This window comes from Cetorhinus maximus, chromosome 1 (genome assembly GCF_964194155.1).
Source record: "Cetorhinus maximus chromosome 1, sCetMax3.hap1.1, whole genome shotgun sequence".
In the NCBI taxonomy this organism is placed as follows: domain Eukaryota; kingdom Metazoa; phylum Chordata; class Chondrichthyes; order Lamniformes; family Cetorhinidae; genus Cetorhinus; species Cetorhinus maximus.
Window position 1 is genome coordinate 55,745,782 of NC_135879.1, and position 22,945 is coordinate 55,768,726.

Below are 22,945 nucleotides of genomic sequence, written 5' to 3' on the forward strand. Positions count from 1 at the left end.
AATGTTGCAAAGAATAGTAGTAAGCCTTAGGATTGGGAGAGTTAGAAATTGGCAAAGGGCAGCCGAAAAGGTGATAAAGGGGAATAATAGATTATGGGCAGAACTTTTTGCTGAGTGGACGGGAGTATGCCCCACCCGCTCGAGCATAACATGACACGTGATGACGTCCGGCAAGTGTCCTGACGACATTGCACACTCGCGCGATATTTTGCTCGACGGCCACACGCGGGAGTTGGAGCCGTGCCCACCATCAATTAACAGGCCAGTTAAAACCAATTGACAGCGATTTAACATCGCCTGCGAGATTTTTCACTCGTTGCACAGGCAAAACGAGTGGGCAGGCAGGCCACAATTTGCAGAACATCATCCAAAGGTGGGATAAGAAGGGTCAGCAACATTGTCAATGTGAGTAGTGACGAGTTTTGAAGATAACTTGCTGCTGGTGGCTTATTGGTACTTGTCAGCTTAAGCTCTGATCAAGACTTTGCTCTTAGCATTTCCAGGCTTAATTTCTGGACTCATTGGTGTCTTCCAGGCCCCCTGAGGATTCATACCATGTAGACCCTTCCAGGTATCAGACAGCATTCCCTTATCCTGGTAATGGGGACTGTGGTCTCCACTAGAGGCACCTCCTCTGAATAGGAAGGGAGGGGTAGAAGGGAGAGAGGGCCACGTGTCCCTATGCAGCTTTCAGGGGAGGAACCTGTGGGAGGAGAGGCGCAGGCGCAAGGGGCGCAGGGCCAGCAGGAAGTGCAAGGTGGAAGGGGCCGCAGAAGACGCCACTATCCTGCTGCCAGGGTTTACAGGCGGCGATGCAGCTACCTCAATATATCCGAGGTGCAATGCCGAATGAGGCTCCACCTCTCAAGGGAGACCGTGACCTCCATTTGTCAGATGATCAGGCCTGAGTTCAGCTCCGACTGTGTGGGTGGACAGCCCATGCCAGTGGCTCTGAAGGTTACAGTGGCCCTCAACTTCTATGCCTCCGGCCCTTTCCAAGGCTCAGCGCGGGATCTTGTGGAGTCTCCCAATCAGCTGTCCACAGTTGCGTCAAGCTGGTGACAGAGCTCTGTACAGGCAGGCATTGACTTTCCTTCATTTTCGTATGGACGAGGCCAGCCAAGCTGAGCGAGCCAGAGGGATTGCTGGGTTCCCCCACATCCAGGGTGCCATCGACTACACACATGTGGCCATCAAGGCGCCAGCGGATCAACCAGGTGCGTTCATCAACACGAAGGGATTCCACTCGATGAATATGCAGATAGTGTGTGACCACAGGATGCAGATTCTGTGCAAAGTACCCTGGCAGCTCCCATGATGCCTACATCCTCAGACACTCCCAGGTGCTGAGGTCTTCAGTGCTCCAGCCTGACTAGATGGATGGCTTCTGGGTGACAAGGGCTATCCCTTGAAAAGGTGGCTCATGATGCCTCTCCAGCACCCAAGAACAGAGGCAGAGCAGTGGTATAACAGGAGCCATGCCTCCACAAGGACAGTGATAGAGAGGACCATAGGTCTTCTGAAGACTCACTTCTGATGCCTGGACTGTTCAGGGGGAGCTCTACAATACCCCCAGAGTGGGTGTCACTGACAGTGGTGGCATGCTGCGCTCTCCACGATCTGGCACTGGCAAGGGGGGACCCACTGGAGGAAGAGGATGTTGACACAGCTACACAGGCAACAGAGGATGGACCCTGTAGTGAATCCTATGGTGGAGCACGGTGAGGAGAACACTCAGGGTGTAGTGCCAGACCTTGGTAAATTACAGGGAGGCAGGGACAGCGGGGTCACCTTGATCCAACGCTCCTCAGCTAGGCTGCCAAATAAGAACTACCACCTCATGCCAGGGCTGCAGCCTCCATCTTAGATTGTAGAAATGGCCCTTTCCTTTGTCCTCAAGATACACTCAGTGCCTGTGCAATGAAGTTTCAAGCCACCAATGTCCAGCATCACATACTGACCTACTCTGCACCTACAAAATAAATGAAGCATACTCAGGCCAATAACACAAAAGCAAATATAATTTAATGGAACTCACATAGTATTGAACGGAACAATATCCAGTGTTGGTAGTCACACCATTAAAAAAAGAAAAACAAAATGGGGGAAGAAAAGATCACCCATGACCAGCCCTCTTGTGCTTAAGGTGCTTTAAACTTATGTTAATGGGTGCTACGTCTAGGTGTTTCTCCACCGCTGGCACCAGCATTGGGGGTAGCCTGCTGACTGGACTGTCCTGTAGGCCTTGATGATGTTTGCGGTCGTCCTCTGGCCAGTGGAGCCTGTGCTAGCCTGGGAGGGAGTGGCCAGTGCCATGGCTGGCATCTCCCCGCTCATCGCAGCCTCATCAGATTCTACGGTCACTGGCAGAGGGGCAGCAGAGCTGCTGCCGTCATCCAGAGCGCCCTGACAGGAGCCCGCAGAGACGACAGGCAGCTTGTGCACCATCGTGAGGTCCCATGGACCTCCCTGCTTACCACTGATGGACGGGCACCTAGCTCGGATACTGGGTGCCCCATCCATCTCACACCCAGACACTGACCAGCTGAGGTCAGTGCCTGTCTGAGGGCTTGCAGGTCCAAGCACAACCCCAGGAACCCTGATTCTGTTCCTGGAGTAGTCTCTCCATGAGAGTCGCCACTTTCTCCATGGAGGAGGCATTGCGCTCAGCTATGAGGGTCAACACAATGCTCACGCTCCACAGGGACTCCTCCACAATGAGACCATGGTACGCATACCCTCTTGGATCTCCGCCAGATCCTCCCGCACACTCCTGCTGCCTAATGGACGACTCCAGAGGCCCATCATCAGCCTTTGACTGAGCATCATCCTGGTCTTCAGTAGTCCTCCAACTGCTGGTGTCCTGGGCACTCTCTGCCTCCGCCTGCACCTCAAGCGAGTGCGAAGTGCCCTCACCAATGTGCATCGAGATATTAGCCGCTGAACTGATATCTGCACTGGTGCCTGGTTCAGAGAGTGGGTGTGACGCAGGTGCTTGGGGAGCATGGCGGTCCTCGGGTGTCAGGGATGACCCTTCAGGGTCCGGAGAGCGAATGCCTGCTGGCGAACATAAAAGTGAGAAGAAGGACATGTCATTAGTTAAAGTCATCACACTGTCACTGTGCTTGCCAGGCATCCTGGTGGGACAACAGAGATCTGCATCATGGTGCCCTCATCTTTCAATGATCAATGAAGAGACTACACTAGAATGGTTGCTCATGCTGAAATTCTCACCTCAGCACTCTTACCTTCGTCTGACGCCCCAGCCTCACTGCAACCACTTTACCGAGGTGCATGGCACCTCTCGAGCTCCAAGACCTCCAGCTCGTACCGGGAGAAGATGAGGATGTTTGGGGGTCATCCGTCAGTCCGCAACCTCTCAACATTGTTATGGGATGTCTTCTCCTGAAAGGGCAGAGGGGCATTGATTAGTCCACTCTGTACCTGCAGCCTGGCCAACCCCAGCTGAGGAGCACCTTGCAGGGCACATCCAGCCTCAAGGACAGCGAGGCTCTCGTTGGAAAAACGGGGCCGGGTGCCCACCCGATCTACCCTCCCGCCTAGCATTTGCAGCCGCACTTGACTCCCTTGTGACAATGGCAGACAGATGTCCTTCCCTGGCAGCCTTACTTGGGCTGCCTGGGTCGTTTTTAAACAGGCTGCTGAGTCGCCATTTGACCCAGCGGCTGTCAGGCTCCCGCCCCTGCTAGGCCCTTCCCGGCCAGTGATGATCTGCGTTTCATGCTGGGCGGGCCTTAATTGGCCCGCCAGCGTGAAATTGCGGTTGGACCCCAATCACGGGCGGTGGTTGTAATCCCAACTGCCCCCACCCACCTCCGCCGAGCCCACCCGACAAGGGCAAAATTTTGCCCTATGAGAGTAACCTAACCAGGAGTATGAAAACAGATTGTAAGAGATTTTACAAGTATATAAAAAGGAAGAAAGTAGCTAAAGTGAATGTTGGTACCTTAGAGGCAGAGATAGGAGAAATTAACATGGAGAATGAGGAAATGGCAGAGACATTGGATAAATATTTTGTGCCTGTCTTCACAGTAGAAGACACAAATTATAGACAAGAAATGGAGGGTAACCAAAGAACAAATAAGAGTGAGGAACTGAAGGTAACTAATATGAACAGAGAGGTTTCGCAAAAAATGCAAAGGCCGCTTGGCCTTTTCGCCCACCCGCCAACCGTAAGATTGGGTGGTTAGCGAAAAGTTCAATTTAGTTAATTGATTAAGGGCCTTAATAGGCCTCTTAATAGTCGGCGGGCACGCTGCCGCCTCTCATACGCGCCTGCCGACCAAAATATCGCACGAGTGCGCAATGACGTCGGGACACTCGCCTAACGTCATTGTGCACTATTTTTTTCCTGTTCGGGTTGAGCACACGCCCGCCCGACAAGGGAAAAATTCTGCCCCCAGAGTACTGTATGCAGCTTTGGTCTCCATATTTAAGGCAGGATATACTTACATTGGAGGTGGTACAGCAGAGGTTCAATAGATTGGACCCTGGAATAAAAGGGTTGTCGCATGATGAGAGGTTGAGCAAGTTGGCCGTTACTCTCTGGAGTTTAGAAGAATGAGAGATAATCTCATTGAAAGATACAAAATTCTGAAGGAGAGTGGCTGTTTCCCCTGGCTGGGGAATCCAAAGTACAGGGGGAGAAGGGTTTGATCAGTTAGATCATAAGAAATAGGAGCAGGAGTAGGCCATTTGGCCCCTTGAGTCTGCTCTGCCGTTCAAAAGATCATGGCTGATTTAATTGTGGCCTTAACTCCACTTGCCTGCCTGCCCACCATAACCCTTCCCTTGTCAATCAAAAATCTGTAATGACCCAGTCTCTGAGAGAAAAAAATCCCTACCCATCTGTCTTAAATAGGAGACTCCTTATTTTTAAACTGTGTCCCCCTAGTTTTTGACTCCCCCACAAGGGGAAACATCCTCCCAGCATCCACCCTGTCAAGCCCGCTCAGAATCTTAAATGTCTCAATAAGATTGCCTCTCATTCTTCTAAACTCCAATAAGTATAAGTCCAACCTGCTCAACCCTTCCTTATAAGACAACCCCTTCATCTCAGGAAACAGCTGAGTGAACCTTCTCTGACCTGCTTCCAATGCAAGTATATCTCTCCCTAAGTAAGGAGCCAACACTGTACACAGAATTCTCGGGCCGCAATTTTCCGGCCCTGTTGTGGTGGGAACCGCTGCAGGAGATTCGGCGGCCCAGCCAAAAGTCCATTGACTTTCGGTGGGACCGGTCAATCCTGGCGGCGGGCAGGGCCAGAAAGTCCCACCCTAGGTCTCACCAATGCCCTGTCCAGTTGTGCCAAGACCTCCCTACTTTTATATTCCATTCCTTATGCAATAAAGGCCAAAATTCCATTTGCCTTCCCAATCACTTGCTGTACCTGGCTTTTTGTAATTTATGATCCAGGACTCCCAGATCCCTCTGTACCACAGGTTTCTGCAGTCTTTCTCCATTTAAATAGTATTTTGCTTTCCTATTCTTCCTGCCATAGTGGGCAACCTCACCTTTTCCCATGTTATACTCCATCTGCCAAATTTTAGCCTACTCACTTCATGGGATGTGGGCGTTCCTGGCCTATTGCCCATCACTAATTGCACTTGAGAAGGTGGTGGTGAGCTGCCTTCTTGAACTGCTGCAGTCAATGTAGTGTAGGTACACCCATAGTGCTCTCTATATCCATTTGCAGACTTCTTCACAACTTGCTTTTCTACCTATGTTTGTATCATCAGCAAATTTATCTACAATACAGATGGCCCCAACGGGAGGCGGTGGCACAGTGGTATTGTCACTGGACTGGTATTCTAGAGACTAAGCGTAATGGTCGGGGGACCTGGCTTCAAATCTCACCATGGCAGATGATGAAATTTGAATTCAATAAAAATAAGACCCTAAGACTTAGAAGCAGAAGTAGGCCATTCGGCCCATTGTGTCTGCTCTGGCATTCAGTGAGATCATAGCTGATCTGATAATCCTCAACTCTACTTTCCTGCCTTTTCCCCATAGCCCTTGATTCCCTTACTGATTAAAAATCTGTCTATCTCAGCCTTGAATACACTTAACGACCCAGCCTCTACGGTCCTCTGCAGCAAGGAATTCCACAGATTGACTACCTTCTGAGAGAAGAAATTCCTCCTAACTTCTGTTTTAAATGGGCACCCCCTTACTCTGAGATTATGCCCCCTGGTCTTAGACTCACCCACAAGGGGAAACAGCCTCTCAGCATCCACCCTGTCAAGCCCCGTAAGGATCCTATATGTTTCAATAAGGTTGCCTCTCATTCTTCTAACCTCCAATGAGTACAGGCCCAACCTACTCAACCTCCCCTCATAAGAAAATCCCTTCATCCCCAGGATCAACCTAGTGAATCTTCTCTGGACTGCCTCCAATGCCAATATATCTTAACTTAGGTAAGGGGACAAAAATTGTTCACAGTATTCTAGGTGCGGTCTAATTAGTGCCTTGATTAGTTTTAGCAAGACTTCCCTATTTTTATACTCCATTCCCTTTGAAATAAAGGTCAACATTCTATTTGCCTTCCCTATTATCTGCTGAACTTGTATGCTAGCTTTTTGTGCTTCATGCACAAGGATCCCCAAATCCTTATGTGCAGCAGCTTTCTTCATTCGTTCTCCATTTAAATAATACTCAGCTTCTCTGTTCTTCCTGCCAAAGTGCGTAACCTCACTTTTTCCAATTGTATATTACATTTGCCAAATTTTTGCCCACTCACTTAACCTGTCTATATCCTTCTGTTGACTCCTTGTGTCATCCTCACCACTTGCCTTCCCACCTATTTTTGTGTCATCCGCAAATCTGGCGATAGTACATTTACTTCCAAATCATTAATATATATTGTAAATAATTGTGGCCCCAGCACTGATCCCTGTGGCACTCTTACACAGGTTGCCATCCTGAAAATTACCCCCTTATCCCAGCTCTCTGTCTTCTATTAGCTAGCCAATGCTCTATCCATGCTAATATACTACCCCCGACACCATGGGTTCTTATCTTTTTAAGTAGCCTATGTGCGGTACTTTATCGAACGCCTTTTGGAAATCCAAATAGATTACATCTTCTGGTTCCCCTTTATCTATCCTGCTTGTTACCTCCTCAAAGAATTCTAATAAATTTATCAGGCATTATTTCCCCTTCAAGAAGCCATGCTGACTCTGCTTGATTATATTATGCATTTCTAAATGCTCTGCTGTTACATACTTTAGAATAGACTCTAACATTTTCCCAATGACGGATGTTAAGCTAATGTTAATTAATGTTAAGCTAAAATCTGGAATTATAGTCTGTTGATGATCACAAAACCATTGCTGATTGTCAGAAAAACCCATCTGGTTCACTAATGTCCTTTAGGGAAGGAAATCTGCCATCCTTACCTGATCTGGCATACATGTGGCTCCAGACCCACAGCAATGTGGTTGATCTTAAATGCCCTCTGAACAGGGCAATTAGGAATGGGTAATAAATGCTGACCTAGCCAGCAGCACCCACATCCCATGAACGAATTTTTAAAAAACTCACTTAACCTATCTTTATCCCTTTACAGTCTCCTTGGGCTGCGTTTTGTCTGCTCCTGCCAAGCATGTTTTTGGCAGGGGGACACATAAAAAAGGGTAGGTGCCACCCCACCCCCGAGTTCACTCCCATAACATGGTAGATGGGCACATAAATCATCAGCCTGCCCGCCATATTTAAATAAATAATCAAGGGTCAATTGAGCTTGTTAACAAGCCAATTGACCCCAATAATACACTGCCCATGCCATAATATGGTTGGCATGAGCAGTCGTGCAGGAGTGGGCAGGCCGTTCTTTTAAGAAAAACTTTTTAAGAGGAAGGAAGGGTAGATATTATATTTAGGGATTGCCATTTATGTACTGGAGGCAGCACTCCTAAGATAATACCACCCATTTCTTCCTACCTGCCTACTTTGTAAAACCCACCGCTCCCCGTCCCCCTCCCTAAATTGCCCAAACATTCCTGATCTTAATGAATGACAGAGCAGGCTCAAGGAGCTGAATGCCCTACTCCTGCTCCTAAGTCCTTTGTTGCTACGTTCCCTGCCTTCCCTCCCTTCCCCCCATGACCCCACATACTCCATGACAACTCATGACACTACCTTGCTCCGGGATCCATGCACCTTCTTCTTGTTCCTGGTTGCAGTCTCAACAGCACCTACTAATGCGCTCTTGACGCTGCTGGGATTGCTGCAGCTGGCAGCCAATCTGATTGGTCGGCAATTCCTGAGGGTGGGACCTCCTCCCCAGGAGCAGAAGTCCCACTTGCAGCCTATTTAGCTCACCTACAGCGCAATATGGCTGCAGGTGGGCTGGTGTGGAGGGAGTTGGCTCCATGCCGACTTTGCTGGCTGCCCCCCTGTAATATGCTGCTCTTATGTCCTCTTCACAACTTACTCTCCTAACTGTCTTTGTGTCGTCAGCAAATTCAGCTACCGTGCAATCAGTCCCTCCATCCAAGACATTGATATAGATTGTAAACTGTTGAGGCCACAGCACTGATCTCCTGTGGCAAATAACTAGCCATAGTTGGCCAACCTGAAAATGACCCATTTATCCTAACTCTCTGCTTCAGTTAGCTAACTAATCCTCTATTCTTGCTAATATTGACCCAACACTGAGAGCTCTTATCTCGTGCAGTAGCGTTTTATGTGGCACCTTATCAAATGCCTTTTGGAAATCCAAATACACCACATTTACTGGTTCCCCATTATTCACTTTGTTTGTTACTTCAAAGAACTCTAATAAATTAGTCAAACATGGTTTCCCTTTCACAAAACTCTGCCTGATTTTTTTTGATTTTCTAAATGGTTGCTATTACCTCAGTATTGGATTCAAGCTGTTTCCCCATTTTAGGCTAACTGGCCTATAGTTTCCTGCTTTCTTGAACAGAGCTGTTACATTTGCAGTTTTCCAATCCGCTGAGACCTTTCCATAGTCTAGGGAATTTTGGAAAACTGGCCCAAATTTTCACTCCTGGTTGGGGTGCATGAAGATGGGAGAATTCCCAGCTCTGCAAACTCAATCTTTAAAAATGGCCACCCACAGTTGGGATTTTAGTTCTGGCGAGGTCAGGCTGGATTAGAAGTCGGGCCTGCTGCACCCAGAGCGAATGTGGAGGCTGCCGGGTGCGAAGGTGAGCCGGACAGAAGGCCTGCCCCTGTGCTCTGGCACTTTGTTGATTTAAATTTTAAAGAAGAACAAAACAAAAAACAGCCCTCCAACCCCCTCACCACTCAACCCCCCACACTCCCCATGACCCATCCATGCTAACCTATGCTAAACCTCCTTTCATGCCCCATACCCTATATGCCAAGCTATGGCCCTGTACCCAAGCCCATGGCTCTTCATATTCCCTATGCCAAGCCGTATCCCTCTACCCGCTCCCCCATGCCCCCACATACCCCCCAAGACAACTCGTGCCCCACTACCTGCTGACATTGCCCCTCATATCCTCCATGCCCCAACATCCCCATGGGCTAGTATAGCCTCTATGCCAACTCATGCCAACCCATGCACCCCAGCCATCACTCTTTGCCCTTATCTGCTCCATGCCAACTCATCTAGTATTCTTTGACAGCTTTGACAGTTCTGACTGTTCCTTGACAGTTTTGACAGATCCAATGAGCTTATGTACATTTTACACACAATCATGTTTACTTTTAACAATCCCAAAAGGTGCCTTACCTCTCCCAAAGAGGTCCCGGGACCATATCCAAAGGGGTACCTTACCTCTCCAAACAGGTAGCCTGGCCATCCAAATGAATCCACCAAGTCCAGCCCATGCCTGGTCCAATCTGCACACTCCGGGTTTCACACTCCTGGCCTACCAAAATCCCTCTTCAGTGGAGGCAGCTGGTGATTTAAATACCTACCTGCCTCCACCCCGCAAAAATAGGAAGTGCCATGTTTGAGGGCGGGACTTAGAATTTTCAGCCATTTTCGCCATGATGGATAGAGTCTGTGCCACTATCTCTGCAGCCACTTCTTTTAAGGCCCTAGGATACAGGCCATCAGTTCCAGGGGACTTGTCAACCTTTAGTCCTAGTAGTTTTCCTAGGGCAAAATTTTCAGGTTGGCAGACAGGCGCGATCAGCAGGCCCTAGATTGGCTGGGGAATGGACCACCGACCACAATCAGAAGGCAGAGAGCTGCCTCAGGGAGCTGAAGACCTGAAAAGCATTAAATAAAGTTTTTTAAATCAGGAAGAAAATGTGCAAGCATCACAATCAGTCACCTAAACATATACATGATAAAAATGCTGTTAATAGATTTTTCTTTTTCTTTCATTTAATAACGGAAACCTCATCCCGTCCTTGATGAGGTTTCATGAAAAAATGCAAAGTCCGCCTGGCCGATTTGCCCATCCACCAACCGCAAGGTTGGGCGGACCATAAAAATCAGAACCAATTGCACCTTTAATTACCTTAATTCACCTTTTAATTGTCAGCAGGCGCGCTACCGACTTTTGCGCGCACCCGCCGACTGAAATATCATGCAAGCACAGGATGATGTCGGACGCTCGCCTGACGTCATCTCATGTGATTTCGCATCCAATTGGGTCGGGCATGTGCCCGCCTGCCGAGCTAAAAATTCTGCCCCTCGTCCTTTTTCTCTAGTCATCATGATTGTTTTAAATTCTTCCCGGCCTTTTCCCTCTTGATTTTCAGCTATTCTTGTGATCCTTTTTGTGTCTTCTACAGCAAAGATTGATGTAAAATACCTGTTCAATACTACTGCAATTTCCTGGTTTCCCATTAGTTCCCCAGTCTCACCCTTTAAGGGATCAACATTCGCTTTAGCTACTCTTTTCCTTTTTATATGCTTGTAGAAACCTTTACTGTCTGTTTTTATTATCCTAACTAGCCTTCTCTCATACTCTAATTTCTCCTTTCTCGTGATTTTTTTAGTCATTCTTTGCTGGTTTCTAAAATTTGTGCATGCTTCAGCCTACAATAATTTTCGCAGTGTTTTCTTTCAATTTGATACTATCCTTAACTCCCTTAGTTAGCCAAGGATGGTGCATCTTTCCCATCCTTTTCAACGGAATATATCTTTGTTGAGAGTTACGAAATATCTCTTTAAATGTCTGCCACTGCTTCTCTATTGCCCTACCATTTAATTTATTTTCTCAGTTAACTTCAGCCAACTTTGTCTTCATACCCTTGTAATTACCTTTCTTTAAGCTTAAGACTTATACCCACGTGTCTCACCCTCAAACTGAATGTGAAATCCTATCACATTAAGATCAATGTTGCCTAGCTTCTTTCCTATCAATTAATCATGTCTCATTACACACATTACCAGGTCTAAAATAGCCTGCTCCCTGGTTGGCTCTAGAACATATTGCCCTAAGAACTCATCTTAGCCCCTGCTCTCGTCCACAAGAACCTTGAATCTGCTTGGGCAATTGCAAGGACTCTTTTTCATTTGTTCTTAGGATGTGGGCATCGCTGGCTAGGTCAGCATTTGTTGCCCATACCTAATTGGCCTTGAGAAGGTGGTGGCGAGCTGTCTTCTTGAACTGCTGCAGCCCATGTGATATAGGTACACCCACAGTGCTATTAGGGAGAGAGTTCAGGATTTTGACCCAATGACAGTGAAGGAACAACGATATATTTCCAAATCAGGATGACGAGTGTCTTGGAGGGGAACTTCCAGATGGTGGTGTTCCCATGTATCTGCTGCTCTTGTCCTTCTAGATGGTAGTGGTCGTGAGTTTGGAAGGTGCTGTCTGAGGAGGTTTGGTGAGTTCCTGCAGTGCATCTTGTAGATGGTGCACACTACTGCCACTGTGCGCTGGTAGCGGAGGGAGTGAATGTTTGTCGATGGGGTGCCAATCAAGCAGGCTGCTTTATCCTGGACGGCGTCAAGATTCTTGTCAAGGTCTGAGGCTCCTCCACTTCTACCTTCTTGATCCCCGTACCTGTCTCATTCACAGTCGCACTAACCTGTCCCTGACCACGGACCAAATGTGAAGAACCTAGCCTAAGGTGTGTGACTGCCTCCTGAAACAAAGTGTACAGCTAAATTTCCCCCTACCCCTGATGCATCGCAGTGTCCCAAGCTCAAATTCCAGCTCATCAATTAGGAACTGAAGTTCTTGGAGCTGCAGATATTTACTGTACGTGTATTCACTGTGCATTGCACTGGCTCCCATATAATACAGCTGCAGCACATCACCTGCCATGCCATCTTTATAAGTTTTATTTAACAAATTAGGATTCAAATGTTTTTTCATTTTCAAACTCCTAATTTGAACAAATACTGTAGTTTAGAAAGAGAAAAATACTCACCAACCAATCACTTACCTTCTTTCCTGTTAAGTCATACTTCAATTTTCTTTACAATGCCGACAGTTCACACTGAACCTACATACTCACCTAAAGACCTGAAATTTAAACTCTCGCCACTATCTCAGTGCTCCCTCTCAGACTCACCCTTTAAACTCATGCCACTGCCTTAATGCTCCCTCTTAGACTAAGTCTTCACACTCACACCAGTGTCTCACTGCTCCCTCTTAGAGTAACTCTTTAAACTCTGTCCACAACTCACTGCACCCTCTCAGACTCACTCTTTAAACTCTCGCCACTGTCTCACTGCTCCCTCTCAGGCTCGCTCTTTAAACTCTCGCCACTGTCTTACGGTTTCCTCTCAGACTCACTCTTTAAACTCTCGCCACTGTTGCACTGCTGCCTCTCCGGCTAAAAATGATGATGAGATGAGAAATTTCTTCACTCAAAGGGTTGTGAATTTTTGCAATTGTCTACCACACTGGGTTATGGCTGCTCCATCATTGTGTATATTTAAAACTGAGACAGACAGATGTTTGCTATCTCAGGTAGTCGAGGGAATGGGGAGCAGGAGGGAAAGTGGAACTGAAGCAGAAGATTAGCCTTGATGGTATTGAATGGCAAAGCGAGCTCGAGGAGCCTCATGGCCTATTCCTGCATCTATTTCTTATGGAATTCATCCAGAGTAAGAGAGAGAGAAAGAAAGAGAGAGAGAGAGGCAAAGGGAGAGAGAAAGAGAAGAGATTTTCCATTCTAGGAAGAACTAAAGAAAAAGGCAGAAAATAAGAGTTTTCTAAAAGTTGTAAGTAAAGAAAGTCTTATTAGACATAAATTAATTAGTAATTTTGTAACCCTTGCTACATTGTGATAGTAATAGTATAATTGGAACTGTGAATCATTTGTGTAATTCACTGTACATTAACTATGAACAGATTTTTAAAAATTCTACTGAAGATATGTTGCTTCCATATTTCAGTTAATCATGCAGTTTTATATTTGGATCTGGATTTTCAGCTGCGAGTTGTGTGCGCAGAGTTGGAAGAATTCCTGGCTCCCCAAACCTGACTTTTAAAAATGCCTGCCCACACGTCTGATTTTTGGCCCGGGGTCAGGGAGGGCGGGCTATATTAGGAGTCAGAGCAGGCGAGCCCAGAAGTAGTGAGGGGCCAGAGGCAGACCCAGCATGGGCTGGGCAACTTGGGTGCATGTAAAAAGTGAGCCTTCTGAACGGCCCATTTGAGAGGTTGGTCGTCCATGTTTAACTTCCTGTGCTTTGGAGTAGACATTGTTGCTTTGTCGGGTGAATGTGAACAATGTAATTGTTGTCCAACTGTTAGCTGGCCCTGGAACAGATAGCCCATCATGGGCTTTCCCTATGGGGGAATTGTCATTATTTCTGTCTAATCAAAGTATACTCTACTGAAGCACTGAAAGCATGGAATGGACTGTCAAGACACAGCTATGGAGGTGGCATCATCTTGCCACCACAACCTGGTACAGATATTCTGATGTTATTAGCTGCCAAGACTCAGTGGATGAATGATGAACCATGCCATGCTCATTATCCCATCCACTTGCCCTCTTGCCACCCGTCTATCAGGATGCGCCCACACTGTTGACCCTTGACCAGATCCCTCACATCTGCACACTGTCACGGGATAATGGTGTGATTAAAAGGGAGTAAACCAGTAGGGCTGTCAGTGGTCCTGAAGCACTGCATGCTACCTTGGAATCACAAGCGTAACATACATGGCATCAAGCATTTGCACAGACATTCTCTCCAGCAAACCGTCAACAGTATTCATTGATGTTATGCAGAAAATTATTCATGCATGCAAGCTCACAAAAAAGAATGAGAGCAATATAATCTAAACAGCTCAGGACCCTTTTCACCTTACATTTTTACTGATAAAATGTCAGACGGGAACGCAAGGGGAGGGATGGGTCCAGCTGCCTCACACTTCTCTGATCAGGATACTCAAGTGTTAGTGGAAGAGGTCCAGAGGAGGAGATCTGTCCTGCAGCCTGCTGGCCACCGAAATCCACCTGCCACAACCAAGAAGGCCTGGATACAAATTTTGGCTGAACACAGTAGTGATGAACACAGCAGAGCACGTTTGTTCCTGAATTCAGTGCTGGAAAAGATTCAGTGAGCTGCTGTGTTCCATCAAAGTGAGTAGCTTGGCTCATCCACACAGAAGTCCAAGGGAAGGGGCACATCTACATGCTGCAGCTAAGGTATGAAACCTGGCATATTCCTCTGCTTCAGCATTAAGGCTTGTACGTACAAGCAGATCATGTAGGTGTGCACAGAACGGATGTCACAGGGAAGAGAAATATCCCAGCATGCACAATATATCAGGCTAACACAAATTCATTTTGTCATTGCAGTCGAAAAGGGCGAAGAACGCTAAGGGGGTGGCACCAACTGGGGTGGGTCAGCCTGGCTGACAATTCACTCGGTAGAACAGGTGACCATTGAGATTCCTATGGTGACAGAAAGGTTGTCTGTTGATGATGGTGCATTGCCAGCAGCAGGTGATAAATTTGGTATTGAAATCATCTCAGCACATAATGGTCATAGTGGAGATCATGCTGTCACTTTGCTGAGCACAAGGTGACGTTGGCATAAGAGGGAGTGTAACAATGGTGTTGCATCGTAAGGGCAACGGAAGCATGGTTAAAGGCAATGGTGTGCATCAGAGCATGCTTTCACCATGTGAAGGACTATACCTCAATATCTCATTTTATGTCTCGCATAGGTCCCAACCCTGGTTGCTCACCCACCGCCCTTCGCCTGTGCCACCTCAACCCTCGGTCATAAGGAGGAGGAAGAGATGTCTGAGGAGGTGGCATCACATCTTACTAGCCCACATTCCACTAACTCAGATACCAGGACATCAGAGGGTTCTGGCACGCTTATATGGAGCCAGAGGCACAGAGTGAAGGGCACAGCACCAGAAGAGGTGTCAGAGTCAGAGGCATCTGTGCACAGCCCCCGTCGGAGGAGGGAGGAAAATCACGATGATGCTTCAGTGGGCAGGAACATGGAGTCGCAGGAGTCACATTTTGGGGCAAAGCTTTTGCCCAATATGCAGCAGATGTGTGGACATATGGCAAAGTTCCCTGAGGTAGTGTGAGCTCTTGGAATGAGATTGGAGAAGTCCATCACCGCCATGAGCTCCACGTTGTCCTGGGGGCTCAATCGCATGAGCTCTGACCCTGAGAGATTGGCCACTCTTGTATGTTTCTGGCTAAATATCTGGATTAAAGATCTGTTTGTGACTAATCACAGGCCACTCTGGGTACAGGTAAGTTGAAACAAGCCCAATTGATTTATTAAGATATTTCACAATAAGGAAAAAGCATGATACTTAACAAAACAAAGGCAGTGATGTATAGTCAGTTCAGTTGAACAGCAGTCCATAGGGTTCTGACTGATTGTGGCACTATCTCTTGCTGTGTCCAGTTGATTGTGATCTTCTTGCTCTGTCTTGGGGTTCCCGCTGTGGGGTCTAACAAGCTCTTTCTTTATGCCCTTTTTGGCTCTGGCCTTGTGCCATCTTAGGTGAAACTCATTTTTAGTCCACCTGATTGGCTTACAATTACTTTATTGTTCATCCATTAACATACAACAAGCTTGCATATTCCTCATGACTTTCTAAAAGGGTATTTCCTGCCCTTTGTCTTTTGTAAGAGACTCAGAGTTTGCACCTTTAGCTGATACAGCCAACTCTACTCTGTTTCTGCCATTGTTCTTTGCATAAATGTCAGTACAAGAAAAAGCATGTTTTTCTTTAAATCTTGACATTTTTTAGGCACAGCTAACAGTCATGCTTTACTTACTAAATTAACAATCATCTATTGCTTCTCGGCATTTCATAAACTTATAAAAATTCACCTAAATCTGCACTGTCATGGAGCGGCACATGCAGCAACACTTGGAGTGGATGCAAGAGCAGTGTCTCGTCCAGGAAAGGGTGCAAACCTCCCTCAGTAGCCTGGATCCATCCGCTCGTAGTATGAGCACTGGCATCCATGGAATACATGAGGAGCTGCGTACCATTAACAGGATGGTCGCACTGATGGCACAGCAGTTGCTGGAATGGAAGACTGCTGCACACCAGCAGCCAGACCCATCAACTCCGCCTGAAGGTCAACCCAGGGCTGTGGAGGTTAGTGAGAAGGATGAAGCTACTGAGAGCATCTCAGCACCCTCATCTTCTTACAATTCACCAGTCCCTCCGCCAAAGCCCTTGTTTGCTCCACATGTGGCAGTGACCATGGCTGCCCATGCAGAGGCCGCAGTCTGAAGGAGATCCCCAGTGGTTACACAACGAGGTAGGCCACCATGCTCCTCATTGCCGTATAGCCTGAGAAGAGAGCAGCCTGCCTCCAGCTCCTCCGAGGCAATACAGGGGGCACTTCGTAGGAGTGTGCGCAAGTGCAGGGTACTGTCTCGCCTAGAGCACTAATGGGTTCACCGTGGTTACACATTTCACATTGTATATATCACATTTGAGCACTTCTTGAATATATTTACTTACACTTGTACATAACTTGGTGTGTGTTTGTACATTACAGAGCTCCAAAACAATGATAAAATTACTAGTTAGAGTGAGGGCGGCATGCTGAGGTCCATTTCGACATGATGTCATGAGGACTAAGGTTGTCACCTGATACGTGAGGCATTGAGGGCTTCTTCCTTCTCAGCTGAATCACATAAGAATCCAATGTTCAAAGGCTCAAGCACTGAGATGCCCCTTGTAGCTCTCATTATCCACCCAAGCTTGACTTTAAGGGAGGCTCAATGATCAGACTCCACGAACAAATGCTGGGTAGCAGGTGCACCTCACATGATTTCTGGGTGCAAGGCCGTCATCTGCATGGCAGTGCATACATTGGCCTAGGTATAGGCATTGCAGCTCGAGGGACAATGTATACTCCAGATAATATTGCTCATCTGCTGTCCCCACTACTTTGGCAGCATTTGCCTTCCAGGATTGCAGGATGTGATTTGTGAGGGGAGCAGTGATTTGTGAGGGGAGCAGAGATATATGGAAGCCTGGAATGTTGCATGTGGCACTCCCGTCAGAAACTGGACCGTTGGCTAAAATAGATGGTGTGCAAGTTCTTTCAAGGAGCTGATGTTGCACAGTTGTGGGTTCATCATGTGTGATATGCCTTATCTGCATGTATGCTGGAATATACAATCCTATCAGCATGGAGAGAGTTTAAAGTCTTAAATCGTGTCACCCTCAGCTTTATGGGCATGGCTTGATTATGGACAAGGTAGCGGCTTTTGTGCCTCATTTACAGGCACAGCTGTTCATGTGAGGGGGCCAGGTTGTGAAGGACTTCTTACCATGAGTATTTGCAATATGATGAAGCCCATGATTATGATGGTGAGGGTTGCAACCATTTGAATGTGACTGAGTCAAACTCATTAATGGTGATTCTCTCCATTTTGGGGAATGGACAGTCCTTTGAGTAATTGTGGCATCAATGTACAAGGTTATATAGGTGGAAGTTGCTCACCAAGGATTCGCTGATGGCAATTGTGAGATCGGAGGACCTGATGTGAATTAAGTTTTGCACAAAGACAGGTCTAGCGATGTTCCCCTCCTGCACAGAGTCAGGCCTGGCTACATGTCCATGCCTCCCAGCTGCTCTGCCTTTGGCGGCCTCTTCCTCCTCACCCAGTTCTGAATTGTCAGAACACAGACGGCCTTCCTCCTCCTCCTCATCTTCCTCCTCCTAAGAGGTTGGAGCTCTGCCATGGCTCGTTGTCGTCAATTTGTAGGCCTCACAGCTCTGCAATGTTGTGCAGCATGCAGCACACCACTATTATTCTTATTATTCTTGCTGGGGCATATTGCAGAGGGGCACTGGCACCAGTATTGGGGAAAGTGGGATCTGTACCATGGGACGGTCTACACCTGAACCATGCAGGGGCTGGTGTTCTCACGAGCCACATAACTAAGGAAGTAGAGAGGGTTTTAAACTGAATAATGGGGGGGCAAGGGATTAAATTTGGGAAGATGTGGCAAACCAAAGAGTAGAGGCAAGGCAAGAGAGAAAGGTATTAATATGGGAAATGATAAAAAGACTGTGACGGGATGGGACAGAGAGTGCAATTTTAAGAGTAAATCAGCAGATAAGGCTAGATGCTACAAAAATAATAAAAGGACAAAACTAAGGGCTCTGTATCAAAATGCACATAGCATTTGAAACAAAACAGATAAACTGATAGCACAAATAGAAATAAATAAGTACGATCTGATAGCGATTATAAAGAGATGGCTACAGAATGACATAGATTGGGACCTGAATATTGAAGGGTATACGACATTTAGGAAGGACAGGAAGTTAGGAAAAGGTGGAGGGGTGGGTCTGTTAATTAATGGTGGTATTAGCACATGAGAGAGGGATGACCTAAGCTCAGGAAACCAGAATGTAGAAGCGATTTGGGTTGAGATGATGAATGATAAAGGCAAGGAGTCACTTGTGGGAGTGGTGTACAGGTCCCCTAATTGTAACTACACAGTAGGACAGAGTATAAAAGAAGAGATAATGGGAGCTTGCCAGAAAGGTACAGCAATAATCATGGGGGACTTTAATCTACATATAGACTGGAAAAATCAGATGGGCAAAGGTAACGTAGATGAGGAGTTCATAGAATGTTTTCGGGATAGTTTCTTAGGACAGTACATTCTGCAGCCAACCAGAGAGCAGGCTATACTAGACCTGGTATTGAGCAATGAGGTAGGACTAATTGATAATCTCATAGTTAAGGTACCCCTAGGTAGCAGCAATCAAAATATGATTGAATTTTACATTTATTTTGAGGGAGAAACGAGTGCGTCCAAAACTAGTATTTTAAACTTAAATAAGGGCAATTACGAGGACATGAAAGTGGAGCTAGCCTAAAGTGAACTGGCAAATGAGGCTAAAGGTCAATAGAGGTTCAGTGGCAGACATTTAAAAGGATATTTCAGAATACACAGAATAGATACATTCCAATGAGAGAGAAAAATTGAAACAAACAAGACCCTGAGATGTGGAGAGGATGTTTCCTCTTGTGAAAAAATCTTGAACTAGGGGTCACTGTTTAAAAATAAGGGGTTGTCCATTCAAAATAGAGATGAGGCGAAAATTTTTCACTTGAGGGTCGTAAGTCTTTGAAACTCTCTTTCTGAAAAGGTGGTGTTAGCAGAGTCTTTGAATATTTTTAAGGCAGAGGTGGATAGATTCTTGGTAAGCAAGGGGGTGATAGGTTATCGGGGGTATGTGGGATGCAGGTTTCAGGTTACTATCAGATCAGCCATGATCTTATTAAATGACGGAGCAGGCTCGAGGGCTTGAATGGTCTACTCCTGCTCCTTGTTCATATGTTCATATGTAAAAATTCCAAGGAGGGGCCCACCATCTGTGGTCAACTAAAAAGGTTAAAGATAGCATCAAACTTAAAGAAAAAGCATATAATTACGCAGACAGGTGGCAGGTCAGAAGATTGGAAAGAATAAAAAGAACAGCAAAGAATGACAAAAAGATTAATAAGTTGGGAAAAATTATCATATGAGAGGAAGCTAGCTAGTAATATAAAGATGGATAATAAAAGTTTCTATAGATATTTAAATAAGAAGAGAGTTAACAAAGTGAGCATTGGTCCAAAAGAAAGTGCATCTGGGGAATTGATAATGGAAAGTAGGGAGATGGCCCACTTCTACCTCCTTCCCAAAATCCACAAACAGGACTGTCCCATTAGACCAATCGTGTCAGCCTGTTCCTGCCCCCCAGAACTCATTTCTCCTCTTTACCATGGACGTCCAACCCCTCTACACCCCCATCCCCCACCGGGATGGTCTGAGGGCTCTCTGCCTCTTCCTTGAACAGAGGCCTGAACAATCCCCATCCGCTACCACTCCTCCGCCTGACTGAACTTGTTCTCTCACTGAACAATTTCTCCTTAAACTTGTCTCACTTCCCTCAAATAAAAGGTGTGGCTTTGGGTACCCGCATGGGTCCCAGTTATGCCTGTCTCTTTGTGGGGTATGTGGAGCATTCCTTGTTTCAATCCTACTCAGGCCTCCTCCCACAACTCTTCTTACGGTACATCGATGACTGTTTCAGTGCCACTTCATGCCCTCGTCTGGACCTGGCAAACTTTATCAATTTTGCTTCCAATTTCCATCCCTCTATCACCTTCACATGGTCCATCTCTGACACTTCCCTTTCCTTCCTTGACCTCTGTTTCCATTTCTGGTGATAGACTGTCTACCAATATTCATTACAAGCCCACAGCTACCTTGACAACAGCTCCTCACACCCTGCTTCCTGTAAGGACTCCATCCCATTCTCTCAATTCCTTTGCCTCCATCGCATCTGTTCCAATGATACCACTTTCCAAAATGGTGCTTCTGACATGTCTTCCTTCTTCCTTAACCGAGGTTTCCCCTCCACTGTGGTTGACAGGGCCCTCAACCTTGTCTGACAAATCTCTGCGCCTCTGCCCTCACACCTTTCCCTCCCTCCCAGAACCATGATAGGGTCCCCCTTGTCCTCACTTTTCACCCCACCAGCCTCCACATTCAAAGGATCATCCTCCACCATTTCCGCCAAATCGAGCATGATGCCACCACAAAACACATCTTCCCCTCACCTCCCCTGTCAGCATTCTGTAGGGATCGTTCCCTCCAGGACACCCTGGTCCACTCATCCATCACCCCCAACATCTCATCCCCTTCCCACGGCACCTACCCATGCAATCACAGAAGGTGCAACACCTGCCCCTTTAGATCCTCCCTCCTCACCATCAAAGGGCCCAAACATTCCTTTCAGGTGAAGCAGTGCTTCACTTGCACCTCCTTCAATTTGGTCTACTGCATTCGCTGCTCCCAAAGCGGTCTCCTCTACATTGGGGAGGCTAAATGCAAACTGGGTGATGACTTTGTGAAACACCTTCGCTCAGTCTGTAAGCATGACCCAGACCTTCCTGTCGCTTGCCATCTCAACAGACAATCTTGCTCTCATGCCCACATGTCCATCCTTGACCTGCTGCAATGTTTCAGTGAAGCCCAATCCAAACTGGAAGAACAGCGCCTCATCTTCCAATTAGATACTTTACAGCCTTCCGGACTTAACATTGAGTTCAACAACTTCAGACCATGAACTCTCTCCTCTATCTTCACCCCTTTTTTAATACCTTTTGAAAATTTTATTTTTATTTTTTATCTATTTTTTTTTGTTCATTTATTCATTGTTTTATCCCCCTTTTTATCCTCCCCTTTTATCCCCTTTTCTATCCTTTCTTCCCCAACCACCGCCCCCTCCCCACACCAAAAGGGTCATCTGTTACCTGTTCCATGTTGTTCTTTCAGAGTGCTGACGCTTGTTCTGCTATTAACACATTTTGCTTTCTTAGTTTATGCCACTATCAGCACCTCCTTTAGCCCTTACCACTACCATTATAACTCCATTTGTCTTTTTGTCCCTGACATCTTTGTCATTCTCTCTTTAGCCCCCATCTATCATTGGCCCTCTATCCAGCTTCACCTGCTCCATCCCCTTAAACAGTATGAATTTCGTCACATTTCTACTTCTCGTTAGCTCTTAAGAAGGGGCATACAGACTTGAAACGTCAACTCTGTTTCTCTCTCCACAGATGCTGTAAGACCTGCTGAGTTTTTCCAGCATTTTATGTTTTTATTTTAGGTATTTTGCTTCAGTCTTCACTATAGAGGACACAGATAACATTCTGGAACTGTAAATCAGGAAATGTGATGTACTGATGGTTAGTGACACAGAATGGTAGATTGATTGGTCTTGTTGGTGCTCATAATTTCTATGGACAAGTTCCCCAAGTCACCCAAGAAGAAAGTTGAGAATGTGCAGAGGGAGCACAGTGCAGCACTGGAGAAAAACCAATCTCACAGTAACATAGTCATACACCAGTACTAATATATGCTGTGGTCAAGTTTGTGACTTAGGGCTGGGTATTAACTCAGAGGGAGGGAGCAAGTGATAGTGGCTGCTATGAGATCAGAAAATCTGGAAGAACAGGTTTTATACAGGTCCTGCAGATGGAGGGAGGGAAGAGATTGCAGTCCAAATCTGGCCAAGGTTAGAGGCTGGGGATTGGGACAGGGAGAAAGATTGGAGGCTGGAGCCAGGAAGGATCAGGGAGGCTGGGGTCAGGGGGTGATTGGAGGCCAGAATAGTTCGGAGGCTTGGGTCTGGGAGATTTGAAGATTGGAGGCCTCGCACAGATCGAATGGGACATGGGAGGAGTTGGGGGAGGAGATTGGAGACTCCTTGGAGGAAATCCGACGGGTCGGGTGGAGTGAAGCCCAGAAAACTCAGCAAGTCAAGGTTGTAGTGGTTAAATATGAGGCATGCAGGCTCGTTATAATATTTAAATCGCCAACCCAGCTCCTGCCAGTGAGTTTGTTGTCAACATCTTGTCCTGCTTCTGTTAAAACCAGAAGTAGGCAGTTTAGGATTGGGGTTTAGATTTTTAATATTTTAACATCCCACCCAACCCAAACTTGTCTGTTTTGGGGGGCTAAAGTGGTGCTGGGAATCAGCAGTGGGG

General features: G+C 46.7%; 1 protein-coding gene across 5 annotated transcripts in view; it reads left to right on the forward strand.

Moving 5' to 3' along the window:
* Positions 1 to 22,945, forward strand: part of hhip (hedgehog interacting protein) — a 236,923-nt gene that overhangs the window by 15,041 nt on the left and 198,937 nt on the right. The gene's annotated exons all lie outside the window — the stretch shown is intronic.